Below are 12,591 nucleotides of genomic sequence, written 5' to 3'. Positions count from 1 at the left end.
TATGAGAAGGAACATATTTTGTTTTAATATAGTGACTACATTGATATAGAAAAGACAGAGAGATAGATAAAGAGGCTAACTTGGTTTTTTGCTCTCTTCAGCAACTCTATTGGATCTCCTGCAAACCTAAATGAGAAGGAACATAAGCGAGTCCCATAGATTATCAAACTCAGCATAATAAATGCATAGCAAGAACTACAGCTAAACCCTCCCAATTTTCATTGATTTGGGACTTATGAGGCAACCAGCAACATTGAAGAAACACCATGTAACTGAAGCATTTTCCGATTGCTTTATACTTTCTGCAGATTTAGGATCATGAGGAATGAGATCAACTTCCTTCATTGCACACAAGGCCCCAGTTTCTCTACAATAAATTTAGAAGAAGTAATCAACATAAGAAAATAACAACAAAACTGCAAGCAACAAATACCAAACATAATTACAAGCAATGCAAGCAACAAATACCAAACATAATTGCAAGCAACAAAATCAAAACTGAGAATTGCCTTAATTACTAACCAAAAACTTAGAACTTGTTATGGATATTGTGCAAGTAAATTAACCCCATTACATATTAGGAAAAAAGATAAATTACCCGAATCCGAGACTGAGAGTTTAGAGAGGCAAGTACTATGGAGCTCTAAACTCATAGCTCATATGTTGAAAGCAGAGCCTCAAGGCAACCTGAAGCGAAAGCAAGGCAGAGAAGTTCATGAAAACAATGATAAAAGATATGAGACACCAAAGTAAAGAAATTTGCTGTGGACACCCAATTAATGAGAAATAATTCCCAAAAAAAAAAAACTAGGCTAAGTTGTTGAACTTAAAAATTAACTCACAATAATTAAGAACACAATGACTCGACATTCTCCAAGGAACCAAAATAATAATAATAATAATAATAACAGTAAGATAATGGTAGGAGCCAAGATAGAGTTTGAAGCAAATGCAGCATCAGTTTACCATCCAATATAATTACCACCAAAAGATAAACAGCTAGTAAACAGGTCATTGACAATGAAGAAATTTGGATGATAAAAATAAGCTTGAAAATAGTAATGTCGTCCAAAACTATATACATACAGCTATTAATTGCCATACTGGTGTATATCTGACCAAAAAGATACACACTAGATGTGATCTAACTACTAGTTTTGTGAGACATCTACCACAAGGTTAATAAAAAGTTAATCTAAATATAACATCACATTCATCAAGTCATGTGATTGTTTAACAGAATAATGGAACGATTTATGAATTTTTCCCACGACCTAAATAAATGAGCACCAGCCCCACTACTTCAGAGTAAACCATGAAAGTGAGCATCAATAACAAAAACTTCTGGCAAGTTAGGAGAAAGCATAATTCATGGAAAACAAATGTACCTCCGAAACACAAAAATATGGTCACGACCACCAGATCGCCTGAAATATGGCATTTGACTCAACACCAGATCGCATAACATAACAACCTATTGCTTTATAAGCAAAACACTGGATGCAAAGGAAGATCAACAAACACCCAAGACCTATAGTTCAAACAAAACCGCAACGACTTTACCTTCACATATATATATATATATATACATATATGTCTGGTTAATCTCTTTATCATTAAGACCACCCAACATTCAAACACATTTTGTATACGCCGGCACAAAAAATAGGTCTGCTTTTTCTCCATTGAGCTTGCCATTTGCACTTTCAGCTCTAAGGACACAACCTCCTTCTCTACTGAGCTTGCCATTTCCACTTTCACCTACCAAATTCCAATAAAATCAAACACAAAAAAACAATGAAAACTTCATAACAAAATAAAAAACAATAAGAAACTCAATAGATTCATAAGCATCAATGGGAGAGATTGGGGACCTGCTGAAGAAATCAAGCCAGGCCGTGCCCTTGTCTTTGGGTTTGGCTCCTCCACGGATACAAAGCTTCCATTAAAGCTTCTCAGAGAGCAAGGTGGACATAATCAGGGTCTTGGAGCTTTCGCAGAGGAGTTCTTCTGTAAGGGCACCGTGCAGGGAGGTCAGAGTCTTGTTCCTGGTCGAGAACTTGGAGCAGTAATTTGGGACGATGCCGAAGCGGTCGACATTGGCCTTCTGGTTGGTTGAGACCTAACCTAGTATTCATGGACGCCACAGCAATTACTGACGCGAGTATTGGCGGAGGAGGCTAGATTTTGGGCCAAGTAGCCAGAAAACCCTCAGGAGACGCGGTTCGCCATGAGAGCAAATTGAAATAGGAAGGTGAAGATTTTGGTACAGTGCGGTCTCGGAGACGAAGAAAGATGACCTAAAAAAGGGTAAAAACAGCCAGGGAATGCCAATTTGATAGCAAAAAACGTTGAACTGGAGATGGTAGAGTTGAATTGAAGGTTGAGATTCAAATTGGGGAAGCAATTGGATGAGATGAAGATTATGGGAATTGCATTTTGAGGGTTTTGGATGAGAGGATTAAGGGAAAGCTTTGAGCTTTTGGCTCAGAGGACTGAGAGAGAGGGTTCGAGAGAGAGGACTTGGTGTCGAGAGGGTCGAGAGGACTGCTGGATTTTGTTTTCTTCTTTTGGACACGATGTGGCAATTAAACCTTGTAAAAAATTCTCAAAGTTACTCCCACAACAGAAACTTAAACAAACTGTCTTATGAGTGCACTACATAAAGTCAAAATACCAAAACATGGAGGGAAATCTACCGCCTGCTACATTTTCACTCAAACTGCCGCCTATGTTCCCACTTCACACAACAGAAAAGTATAACTTTTGTTGTCCAATTTCTACAGCTTGCACTAGGTTTACCTAGTGGAAGACATTCAAGAAAGCTTCCTCAAAATTTGGCATCTAGTTTTCAATCACACAACAGAAAATATCAAGCACCGTTGTACTAAGTATCCCAAATTTCATATTTCAAGAGGCAACCAAGACTTGAGAGTGGAGAGAAATCTACTGCTAAATTTATAAGACTCATACAACGGACAATACTTAATTGTGTTATGCAATGTAGTCCTGAAAAAAAAGTTATCACTTTGTTGACACTCATACAACAGAACATTACTAATACCGTTGTACAATAGATTTTACTTAAACACACAGCAGAAGATTTCTGTTCCATTGTGTGATTAGTGTTATGTGATTAACTTTTTGTAGTAGTGTTGGTTAGAAATGGCCCTCCAACTCCTAGCTCTTCTTGATGCGGAGCTGTGAAAGAATTGGTTTCTAAAGTTACATCCAGACAAGTACGTAGAGATCTGGGTGAATGAATGAAGCAGATTATTCTTGCCTTTCATTTTGATGTCGGAAAACTTCAATACATCATTCCTCAGTATTGCAAGGTCACAATTCCTGTACCTCTTGATCCCAACGCAGATTGCAGCAAGTACGCAATTTTTTTCTCTTCAAATTAATAGTGATATACAATTATGCATCATCTTTCCAATTCACCTGATATTTGCAACTAGCTACATGCAAGCATTTCTCCTCTCTCTCTCTCTCAATTTTTCTCAATAGTTCTTATGATTGATACTTCATATCTATAACTAATATTTATTTTGATTAATTTCACTTGCAGGGCTTGTCACGCCCCTAATTTTTAACACAACTAAAAATCGATATATAATCTCATAATTACATATGCATGATCGTTCAACCATCAATACCAAGCACCTGGAACTTTTTCCCCTTTTAAACTACATAGGTAATGATGTCTTGAACCCACTATGTCAATATTGACCCGCCCACAGAGTCTTATATTACATAAGCGTACGAATTAAATTGTCAACAACAAAATAAAACGTAAATGCTCCTCAGAGCTTGCTACAACGGAAGTCCAAATAACGGTAAAGTCACAAAATTGGCTTCCTACCGTAAAGCTGCAAGCATGCTACCTCGGCTTCAGCCACGATTAACCTGACCTGCAGAAATAACCCCTACACAGTTTGAATAGTGTACCCGGTTGTCACACAACAAACCCGGTAAGCTTTTGCAAGCCCGTATGAGTAACTCAAAACCACACAACTCACACCAAAAATGAGGAAAACCTTTCAACTCGAGAATAAGGAAAACATACTATGCTTCCCATCACAACACTTCTTTCCCAAAAGAAATCAACGAAAGTCACACTGTGATGAAATCATATAAATCGTTAACCTAACAATTCAATTATGATAAATCGATCCAACATGGATAAAACAACAATTCGGTCCAACCTGGACAAAACACACCAAATTGGTCCAACCTGGACAAAACAATAAATCGGTCCAACCTGGATAAAGCAACAAATCGGTCCAACCTGAACGAAACACAAATCGGTCCAACCTGGACAAAACACAGATCGGTCCGACCTGGACAAAACAACAAATCGGTCTAACCTAGACAAAACAACAAATCGGTCCAACCTGGACAAAACATCAAATCGGTCCAACCTGGACAAAACACAAATCGGTCCAACCTGGACAAAACACCAAATCGGTCCAACCTGGACAAAGCACAAATCGGTCCAACCTGGACAAAACATCAAATCGGTCCAACCTGGACAAAACACAAATCGGTCCAACCTGGACAAAACAACAAATCGGTCCAACCTGGACAAAACATCAAATCGGTCCAACCTGGACAAAACACAAATCGGTCCAACCTGGACAAAACATCAAATCACATCAATCATATCTATAGTTAACCTAATGTACCTACATGTGCGTTTGCAAGCATAATTAGCTATAATGAGCCCCGCTCATTGTACCGCCAGAGGTACCGACTCTCACCAAAGGAGTGACCTGCGAAGGCACAGCCAGGCGGGCTACCGCCTAAGCCCCGGATCGCCCCCAGATCACCGCTGACGCTCCGCCACGCGCCGCGCCAAGATAGCATCAGAAGCTCCAGACGCTGGGAATCGAAGTACATCAGTCCCACATTGAAAACAAGAAGAAGGTCAACCTTCTCCTCACCTATAAAAGGTCCTCTCCTCTCTCCTCATTAATTACGCATTTACTACTCATTTATTGTTATGCTGCCTATATGCATTGACTGACTTAGGCATCGGAGAAGTGAAGACTGCCTAACACGGTCTCCCTCTAACGCCCTGTCTCTTGTGTGACAGCTAGCGGAGGCCATCAAATCCTCAGAGTAGCGGTCCGCCCACCGGACCCGCGTTAAACGAAAGACCGGCTACCACCGGACTTTGAGCATTAACACCTAACAAATAGAATATGATTCTTTGGTCCAACCTGGACAAAATACGTACCCAGGAGTCATAAGTAACATACTTAGATCCATGAAGTACCATAGCAGACAGACTAAAGCTCTAACTGAATCGTAACCTGCCACCCGGCCAAGGTTCAACCTTACGATATAACACTGCCTGAGGATGCAACCTGCAACCCGGGATCCTTAGGCCAACCTGACCCTCAGATCAAAACGTCAAATCAATTCAAAAGGAGAAATCACAACCTATGACTCTCAAATCCTCAGACCACCGGTCGTCAGATCAAAACGTTAAATCAACCCAAAATGAGAAATCACAACCTGTGACTCTCACATCCTCAGACCACCGGTCGTCGGATCAAAACGTTAAATCAAACCAAAAGGAGAAATCACAACCTGTGACTCTCACATCCTCAAACACTTTTCAAAACAATAGAAATACCATTTCCCACCAATTGTTTTTCGAAAAGCCACAACCCAAAACAATAAAATACATCAATCATGCAAATTGTTTCCATAAATCCACAAATCCACCAAAACACATATAATTCACATAAATATATAATTACGTAGTCATCCGCTCAGGAATGCCATACCAACTATAGTTTGCAGTTAAATCAATAACTCTCAAAACGATAAAGGAAATCCGTTCATTAATGAACCTTGGACCTTGTGAGATTACTCATCTCAGAATCCCGCTGCGTCTTCTATACAAAACCGAACTAACACTATCACCAACAACTAGTCCAATTCACCTTTAGAAGCACCTAATCACCAATGACCTCAAATCAGTAACGATACACAACATAATTAAGTCTGAAACCCCTGTTTTGAACTAAATCCCCAAAGTGACGCTAATCGAGGCGAAACCACGTCCAAGATCACCCAATGTCTCCGGAACACTTTTATGATCGATATGTCCAAACCACAAGTCAATCGGACGCTCGGACCCTCACGGATCGAAGCATCAAATGGTCCAAAACCGTAAAAATCACAATATACTCATACGATCTCAAAAAATTACGTATTATATATCAAAACGCTCGTATCGACGAGTAGATGATATACAATACCAGAAACTAACCATTCCATGGCCGGAAGGCCACCATAACGCCACCACAGTCGGCGGTGCAACCACCACAACCACCACCGGCCAAAACTCAAAACCACAATAATCAAGCCAACCAGAAATGTTCATCATGAAGAGTAGAGCAACTTTCATACCTGGAGCTAAGTCTGGTTCGGCCTAGATCGTCCTAGATCAAGCTTGCAAGATCGGCCAATCGCAGCCGTCTGATCAAGCCCCAGATTCGTTGTGCACCACAAATTTTCAAACCTAGATCTTCCACTCCACAAGCAAAATCGTCCTTCAAGGCGGGCATGAGGATGATCAGAAGGAGGGTGAGATTCCAAAACCAAGAAGGATCGGCCGAGTCGTTGCGGGAAAAATGGATTTCCGGTCGGGTCTCGATTACGTCTACTGTAGCTGCTCCGATCTCTACTTTCATGTGAACCGCCGTGCAAACTAACACCATAGGGAGGAGCGCACGGAGGAGGCGAACTGATCTGGGCTCGTCTGGTGGTCTGCGGTCGCCGGAGGTCATCGGAAAATCCGGGTCGGATCCACCAGGTCTGGGTCGGGTCAGTCGAAAATCAGGAGAGAGAACGGAGAGAAAAGAGAGTTTCCGAAAATGGAAACTTACCAAAATGAGAATAGTAACTTTCCCAAAAGGGAAACCCCTATATATAGTAACTTTCCAAAATTTTCAAACCCTCATAATTTTCTCATACGAACTCCGATTTCCGCGTTCCACATGTCCACGAACTCGTATCGACGCGTTCTACAACTTTCGTGAAGGAAGTTTTCGGAGAATCTCAACGTATCAAAAGTCAACCTTGAACCCCCCCTAAAGTCATACTTTTCAAATAATTAATTCGTCCGAAACACTTCCGCTCCGTCCACGAGCCACGAAACCGTCCAACAATCATAAATTAGATTCCAGAAATTCCTGAGAAAATAATTACGAATTTCCGCGGCATTACTGGGCTTCTGTGTTTTAAAGGTCAAAATGAAAAGAGGAGAACTTGGCTACAACGGATCGATATTTTATGATGCAGAAAGGAGTGTTTGATTCCATAGTTTGTACTCCGTCCAAATTATGTATGAACATGTAATTTTTTACTTCAAATAAAAGAATTTAATTCTATACTTTAATTTTATTCGTTTAATTTTTTCTATAAAAATTGTCCAAACTATTTGTATCGACAACCAATAATTTAAAAAGTGTCAATGAGGTACTCAAATTACAAAATCATCAATCATGAATTAATTCAAATTTCGTACAACCTCATACATCTGGAAAAAAAAATATCCATTTTTTTATTTTTTATTATCACATCAACAACTCTTAATTACAACAACGAGATTTTCGTGAGTCGAAATCACGACCTCTCACTTACGAATAGGAGACTTGTGTGACTTTATAACTTAGAGATGAAACTTTCAAGTTTTGATAAAAGAAAAGGATGTTTAAGTAAATCTCTACTTTGTGTTTAGCCTAACCTCTAGGTTACTTGACCTAGTGGTAATAGGGTTTTAATTAGAGATAATCTCGGAGAATCTTAGAGATATTCATTGATTGTATGATTACCTTTCCTTGTATAATTCAGATTCTATACTTTGTAATCCTCTATATAAAGAGGCCCCTATTATCAATGAGAACACACAACAATTCTCTCTCAAATATCAATTCTCTACAACACATTATCAGCACGAAGCCATAACCCTGAAACCTTAAATTCATAGCCCTCATATCCCAGCAACCTCTGCCGCCCACCTTGAAGCTCTCAACTCCAGGAGTCCAGAACAGGCGGCACCACCCCCAGAACAGGCCGGAAAAACACCGAATCGGCCTCCGGAAGTTACAGAAGTTTCCCTACCCGGTTCAGAGCTTTTTCCTCCACCTTAGACCGCCACACTGCACCATCAGAAGAGTTTTAATCCCAAGTTCCTGGAACTGGAAAAATTATTTCCAGAACCGGCCAAAAAATACATGGACCAGCCACTGAACCTGCTGCACCTTTGAGCCACCACCTGCATCTCCAGCCCCTGCCTCAAGCCCTGTGCAGCCCAGCCCAGAAGAATTAGAAGCAGCCTAGCCCAGAAGAATCAGAAGCAGTCCGGCCCAGAAGCAGAAGGAGACTAGCTCAGCCCAGCAGCAGAAGGAGCCAATCCCTCTGCCCAGAAGACCAAGGAGCCTAGAAGCCCATCGCCACATCAGCACTGCCACGTCAGCGCCTGCGTCATTGTCTTGTCAGCACTAGCGTCCGCGTCAGCAGCCACGTCGGCAGCTGACCCCAGTGCCACGTCAGCACCGGTCAACGTCGGTTGACCATTTCCAATCAACTTTCCAGCCACTTTTCCGGCAGTTTTCAGGTGACTTTTTCAGGCCAAATTTTCCGACAACCTATTTAGAGGTATTTTTTCTAAAAGTTCCCCTTTTTTTAATTCAATTTCTCTTCTTTTTGGGGACTTGCAAACTCCATTCTTCTACCCCCCTTTCTACATCATAGGGGAGACCAAATTAAGCCGAACTGTGGGGGTTCGTGCTCACTCCAAGCTTGGAGCTTATAGAGTCCTCCAAACTTAGAGTTTGTTGAGATAAAATGATCGACCACAAACATCATTGTTTCGATTTAATGAATCAAATTTCTTGGAAGTGACTACGCTTGGAAATTCCTAATTTCTTGGAAGCAACTGATACACCTAAAATAGGCGTAATAATTTAACCCCTCAATCACAAATATTAATCAATAGTAGTATGGGAAAGAAGGGGTCTCCCGTAGAGGATTGTGCTTAATATGCAAATCTAGACTCGAAAACAGACAAAACACTAAAACTGACCTCTAATAAAGACGAAATTAAAAACCCTATCTACACTTAACAAAAAATTATGAAAGTTTTCAGTCACGAACTAGACACACTAAGAACGACTAATACAAAATTTCAGGGGAATCGCAGTTGATTTACTATACTAAATCGATAAAACAAAATAGAGAACAGAAAGTGACGAAAATAAAGAATTGTTTTTGGTTTTTAAAATAGATGGGATAAACAATAGCTAGGAACAACCATACACCACTAGACCATATTTCACCTAAGATTTGTTAACCTATATGCTTCTTTTCAATTGAATGCCTTTACTCAAGCTAATCCAATGATGTGTTGAACTTAACCTATTCACCTTTCATACTTGATATGTTAAGAGAATGATGTCTTCAACTTAACCTAGCTTCTAACATGGAACCTAGAGTGATCTTCTCACACAGCTCTCAAGTCAAAAGTCATTAAGAACAAAAAGGTTGTGAATAAAGCTAGGCAATTTCAGTACTGATGTTGTCCTAATCTACCTAGATGCTAATTCATATGAATTGGGCTCAAGTCACTCATGTGCTACTCTAGATAACATGCTTGACATGATGATCTAAACACGAAATCATAGCAATAAAATCCTAGCATGCTTACTACGTTTGCAACAATAATAAACGAAACCAGAATTTATCAATCAGAAACCAATGAATTAACAAACATTCAATATCCAAGAAACTATAAAATTAACGCCAAAATCTTAGTTTACACATGTCTAGGGCTTAGGCAGCCCCTAACTATCAAAAACTAGTAGTAATACATAAAAGAAATAAAATAAAACATGAAAAGAGAGGGATGAGAGGATGGCGGCAATGGAATGATGTTGTGCGTCCAAAGATGTCTACAATGATGCCCTAGACTCCTTTTTATATAGTTATTGCGTCAAGACTTCTTCTCCTCCAAGAACTAAGGAATTTGATCTCTAATTAAAGAAGGACTTTTAATTCTTCTTCCCTTATAGCTCTAGGAGACAATTTTTCCTTGTTTGGACTCAGATTCGCGTGCAGTCTGACCTCCTTGTACTAAATCGGTCATAACTTCTTATAAAAAATCATATTGACGAACCATAAAAAGCTCTGGAAATTAGACATCTGAGGCTTTCCATGAATATAAAGAAAATTATCTGGATTGTCCTAAGCTGCTCTCAATACTCTATCGAAGTTGACTGATCTGCACAGACAGATTTGCTGATTTTGGCTTTCAATCCCTCTTTTGCATCTTTTCTTCTTCTTTGCTCTAAAATACCTACAAAACATATAAACAAAGTAAATAACTAGAAAATATCAAGAACGTATGAAAATATAAAGGAATTTGATATAAATAATGTATAATTACGCTCCTATCAGCAACTATGCTCAGAAATTTTTATTGTTTTTCGTGGTAGCCTTTTCCCTCCGAAACTAACCCTTATCTTTTGTTGTTTTTCAGGATGAATAACCTAAACAAGTTGAGCTTCGCTCCACTAGATACAAGTGGCGCAGGATACCACAAGTGGGTCCGTGATGTGCGCCAGCATCTTAAGGCTAATGAGGTCCTAAGTACGATCCAAGAGCCAAGTCAGAACGTGCTTACTCTTTAACAAGTTGCCGCTTTTGAAGTGAATAGAGGTAAGAGAGAGGCCAAGGAAGCTAAAGTCATAATTCTCATGACAAGGCACATGAATGACGCGCTCCAGAATGAGTACCTCAATGAGGAAGACCCCAAAAAACTATGGGTAGAACTTGAGCATCGTTTTGGCAACGTTCATGACTCCCTGCTTCCTGATTTAGAAGTGAGATGACGTAGCACTTGACTACAATTCGGAAGAACTTCGTATCAAGTCTTTGATGGAATTCTGTGGGCAGAAAACCACTGATACGATATTGATCGAGAAGACTCTCTCTACCTTCCCTGTCTCTGCATTGATGATAGCCAAGAACTATCGGATTGATATCAATGCTAGACACATCTCAAGATTTCATGAGCTTATTGGGGCCATGAACGTAGCTGAAAAGCACGACAACATACTTGTGAAGAACTATAACTCTAGACCCGTGGGAGAAAAGCCAATTCAGGAGTCTAATTATAGTCACGCTCCTAAGGGAGGGCGCTAGGAGCGAAACCCTAAGAAAAGGGATTATTCTGGACATTCTGGTCCATTTTCTCGCCCCAAAGAGGAAGGAAATCACCAAGATAGGCTTGCACGGAACCGTAGAGGTAGAGCCACCGGCTATGGTGATTGTGCCACCAAGGATCATAGCTGCCCCCAACGCACCCTAGGCGTACCTCGATTAATGGAACCTGACCATGATGATGCTTGTCTTCGGTGTGGAGCATCCGGACATTGGGCTAAAGCATGAAATGCACCCCAGAATGTTGCTAACGCGTACAAGACATATCATGAAGCAAGGGAAGCAAATTACATAGAGCAAGAAGATCAAGATGACGATCTCGCTCTAAGGGTTGAAGACTTCAAAGGCCAAGATCCAGAGACTGGCGTTTTTGATTAAGTCTTTTTATTTTTCCAAGATATGTAATAAGCAATTGCCATATATTTTTGTAGTAAATGCCAATGGTTTAATTTTTCTTCAAAGTAGGCGCACTCAAAGTAAGTGTGATGACTAGGAAGGTTCAGAGATTAGTGGTACTTAAGCGAGTCTTGCTCCACCGACATCTCTCAACTCACCTGGTCATATTGTTTTGCATTAGCTAGCATTTTGGATTAGATTTTCTTTGGTCAAAGAGACAATGATGTAACTCCATTGACTTATGAATAAAATTTCGAGTTCTTTTCATTATGACTCAATTTTGATTCTGAGCATATTACTTTGTGACTACGATGGCTGGGCCATTGGTATTAATTCAAGGACATGGAATAGCCCAAGTTCTACTTGCCAAATGGCACCTGGATTACTGTCATAGAAACTCTCTACGCTCTTAGGGCAAATCGTACCTTATGAATAGCCAACGGATTCCATGCGAAAATGCATGTAGAGAACGGAAATGAGTTCCTTTGCAATACCTCTAATGATTGAGAACAAAGGCGTATCTTAGAGAAGTTTATATGTCTCTCTAGTGGACTCTATGTCACTATTCGAGCTATTAATCTAATGAAGTTATGAGAGAATATCTCTTGGATTTAGACACATATTGGCTTTGTCACGACAAGATAGGTCATCCTGGTCATGATATGATGATCCGTCTACTAAAGACTTCACATGGACATCTTTTCTCTCGAGCAAAATGAAGCATGAATCAAAGGTTGATTCCTGGACTAATTGTAATAGACGCTGCTCCCTAGGGTACCGCCTCCGTCCACCACCAAACTAGGGCTGGCACAGTCCCTATCCATAACACCATGGATGGCGTCCGTCATGGTGATGGCGCCCCAGTTGATGCTACAATCACCAACTTGCTTCAAATAGCGTTTCAGACGCTCAGGCCTAACCAAAATTCTCATTGGTTGCTTTTAAAGTCTCTCG

At 40.3% G+C, this 12,591-nt stretch overlaps 1 long non-coding RNA gene across 1 annotated transcript; it reads right to left on the bottom strand.

The window, feature by feature from the left end:
* Positions 1-237: 237 nt before the first annotated feature.
* On the bottom strand, positions 238-1,570 carry LOC121049808. The gene is made up of 3 exons (XR_005801389.1): positions 1,389-1,570; positions 599-687; positions 238-367 (listed from the first exon to the last, which is right to left on the bottom strand). It is a non-coding gene; the product is annotated as an uncharacterized LOC121049808 (long non-coding RNA).
* Between the last annotated feature and the right edge of the window lie 11,021 nt (positions 1,571-12,591).

This window comes from Rosa chinensis, chromosome 6 (genome assembly GCF_002994745.2).
Source record: "Rosa chinensis cultivar Old Blush chromosome 6, RchiOBHm-V2, whole genome shotgun sequence".
Lineage (NCBI taxonomy): Eukaryota > Viridiplantae > Streptophyta > Magnoliopsida > Rosales > Rosaceae > Rosa > Rosa chinensis.
This window is presented reverse-complemented; position numbering and strand designations above follow the sequence as displayed.